The 3,399-nt window shown below is 33.5% G+C and overlaps 1 protein-coding gene across 7 annotated transcripts in view; it reads left to right on the forward strand.

The window, feature by feature from the left end:
- Window positions 1-3,399, forward strand: part of LOC106458496 (chondroadherin-like) — a 55,942-nt gene that overhangs the window by 38,403 nt on the left and 14,140 nt on the right. Inside the window, exon 2 of one of the 7 annotated variants that reach the window (XM_022384736.1) lies at window positions 299-621. The exons of the other annotated variants lie outside the window; for them this stretch is intronic. The gene's annotated coding sequence lies outside the window, so the exon portion shown is untranslated. The remainder of the gene's footprint in view (window positions 1-298; window positions 622-3,399) is intronic. 7 annotated transcript variants of the gene reach the window in all.

Here is a 3,399-nt window from a genome sequence, read left to right on the forward strand (position 1 = left end):
ATATATATATATATATATATATATATATCAAAACGATAAGAAAATCACACTTTATTTTCCTGACCATTTCGGGATTCTCATTATATCACGGAACTTAACCAAGCTGCTCTAAGCCACCTATCCAGAACAGCAAGATGAAAGCTTTCTATAAGCCATGTATTCAGAAAGAAGGTATAAAGGTACGTGTAGGAATTGAGTGTTAAAAGGGTGTTACATTGACAATATAGCAAACTAAAGAAAAACGTTACCCTTATTATTTTAATTTGTCTTTAATATGTGTTCTTTCCCTCAATTAAAGGTGTCTTGGTAGCAGGGATCAGACGTACAGATTTATTCAATCCCAGTAAAGCTTATACAGGATGCAACACACAATAATGAGTTATGACGATTTACAGTTTTCAAATAGAACAAAAACAAACACTAGTCGAGTTATAACTGGCCACATCATCAAATCAGCAAAAGCCCCATAGTTAATGCCAGTACTTCTTGTCGTGTAACGGGCGGATCTCAACGTGGACTTCCTTTTTTTCGTTGCATCTGTTCTTCAAACTGAAGCCAAATATATTTTCAGCTGATAGCTTCCAGACCCGCTGACTGTAACTGAAACTTTGCTACTCTTCGGTATGTCATTATCAGTTACTATTATTTCCTCGATTGCCTGCATGCGTAAGGTTCTGAAATGCCCGACTTACATTACAATATGTACAACCGTTATGGATCACGATAGACTTTCTGACAGTCTTTGTTGAGGCAAATCCATTTAACAAACCCAAATATACTGTGGTAGTACTCAAAAATAGGTTTGGTGCTGATAAGGGAAGGTCAAGAACAAAGTCTCTAACCTCAAACAGACAAGGAAGAGAAATCGCATAATCTAATTTGAGAATCAATAAAAAGATATAATCAATTTATGTGTGTAATCGTTGCTGGTAAGGTGGTGCAGCCACTCCAAAACCCTGTGTCTCTGACTGCTCATTACTCCTAACTGAAATGTGTTACCATCATATAGAATACATATTTGGTTTCAGCGGACTTCATTCTTGCCAACAATGTATGAAACACCTCCAAGAAATAATTATCAGAATTTGTTTCTTCTTGCCCTGTCATCCAAAAATACTACTTCACTTCTGGTTAAGGGAGAGATCCTGTGTTAAAGAAACAATTTATCCGAAATATTGTTAAGACATTGCATGCAGTATATAATGTATAACCTCATTTACATTCTATTTCCGTTTTTCTGAGTTTAAGAAACATCAAATTAGTGAAAGAAATATGGTTTAAAAATCATAATCACATTTGTTTATGTTGCATATAATTCGTGGTTTTTTGTAGTGTATTATCAATCAGCAACATCCCGATGCATCATGTGTAAGGGTTACCCAGATTCAAATTTACTGCTTGTTTTTAGTACATGTGAATATGAATGTAGAAAATTCCCATATTTGGGCATTTATTAAATTTTGTTTGGAAAACATAACCGACAACTTTGTTTTCCTATATCAGCGCAGAAGTATTTTTAATTATTATTTGCTTTTTGGTCTGTTAGCTTTCAAAGTGTCAGTCAGTAAACAATCCTATGAGAATTCCAAACTTAGAGAAGCACATGCCCCACTTGCGTCACAGAAAAAAATACAAGCTTGGCGTCTGTTTAAACAGGTGGTTTTAAGTGTTTGCATCTATATTTGCACCTAGAAATGGGGACACCTAACTGTATGAATGTTTATGACATAAGTCTTGGTATTGAAACAAGCCTAAAACCTTGGTTTAATTTAAATAATCATGTACTATACTGTCCTTCTTTATGTTATATTTTTATAATTAAAAGTTATAGTTTGTATAATAATTCTACAATGATACCTTCTTCTTTTCTTTTTTTTTACTTTTTGCTCTTATTGATCACTTATATCACTGCGGAAGGAATTAGTTTAAAGAAAAGATTTTCATTAATATGAATGTAACTAAAGCTTGTGTATTAATATAATTAATTATATGTTTAACTGATAAAATATTATTGTAAAGGAAATTTGAAGAGCTTTATTTGATAGATGTGAAGCTCTGCCTTATCTTACACCATTCTGAGGAGATTGATTACTGCATGTAAATAGAAAATGTTGCCACGAACGCTTCGAACTTAAAAAAAAAACATGCGATCACTTGCATTCTCTTAAGCATGATTAAACTTATATTAAAATAACTTTCTTACATCAAAAGATATATATATATGTGTGTGTGTGTTTAATTATAAATGCCTATTTTTATATTTTGTGAAGGAACATTAAAATGAAATAAAGGATATGAAAATGTATATATATATAAGAGATTGCAGAGGACATTAACAATTTATCTTTTTGTAAATTAAACATGCCATATATATATGTATGTATATTTTTCAGAATAAAAAACATTGGTAGATAATATTTGATGAAACTATGTAGATTTTGTGGCATCCATTTGTTTTGTATTGTTAAGTAGATAAATGGTTGGATACTTTCAATCACTAAATCTTTAGAATTTATTTTCAGTCTATACTTAAGTTGTTGCAAAACAACACATGGGCTATCAGCATTCTTTCCACCGTGAGGAATCGGACCCCTCCTATTTTGATGATGTGAATCCACAAACTTATCGCTCACCCAGCGGGATCCACAGATTTAAGAGTGCATAGATTCTACAGAAGCAAATGCGAAACAATATAATACTTGGTGAATGAGTTAAAAATTATAGTTGAACAAAAATTACTACTACAAAAATGTGTATTATATACTAATAATTTGAAATCTATATACTTTATTTTACACATAAAGTCTACAAACTTTTTCTTGTTTCCTTTAATACATATACAAAACTTGGGGCCGGAAGTATCCCAGTGCTTATCGTGCCTAACTACTAAACGAATTATCCAAAGTTAACATCACAGTATAGCCGAATAAGCTGCATACGTTCGTCTCTTCGTTCTGTTCTTTTATAGTAGTCAACCTTATTCAAAGACAGAACCGCTGTGGTGGCTGGTGGTGATTGTTAACCGCTTTCCATTTGGTCAGTAATTCAAAAATTAGCAACATCAATACCTGAGACATCATGCAAGTGTTAAACAAGGTGCCGTTAAAGTTGAAAATACCAATATATTTCATACACAAAATAATAGCCCGGCATGGCCAGGTGGTTAAGGCACTCGACTCACAATCTGAGGATCGCGGGTTCGAATCCTGTCACACCAAACATGCTCGCCCTTTCAGCCGTGGAGGCGTTATGGATAGTGGCTGGTAGGTCTTTTAATACAGATGGATAGTGGCTGGTAGGTCTTTTAATACAGATGGATAGTGGCTGGTAGGTCTTTTAATACAGATGGATAGTGGCTGGTAGGTCTTTTAATACAGATGGATAGTGGCTGGTAGGTCT

The sequence above is a fragment of the Limulus polyphemus genome, unplaced genomic scaffold (assembly GCF_000517525.1).
Source record: "Limulus polyphemus unplaced genomic scaffold, Limulus_polyphemus-2.1.2 Scaffold476, whole genome shotgun sequence".
In the NCBI taxonomy this organism is placed as follows: Eukaryota; Metazoa; Arthropoda; class Merostomata; order Xiphosura; family Limulidae; genus Limulus; species Limulus polyphemus.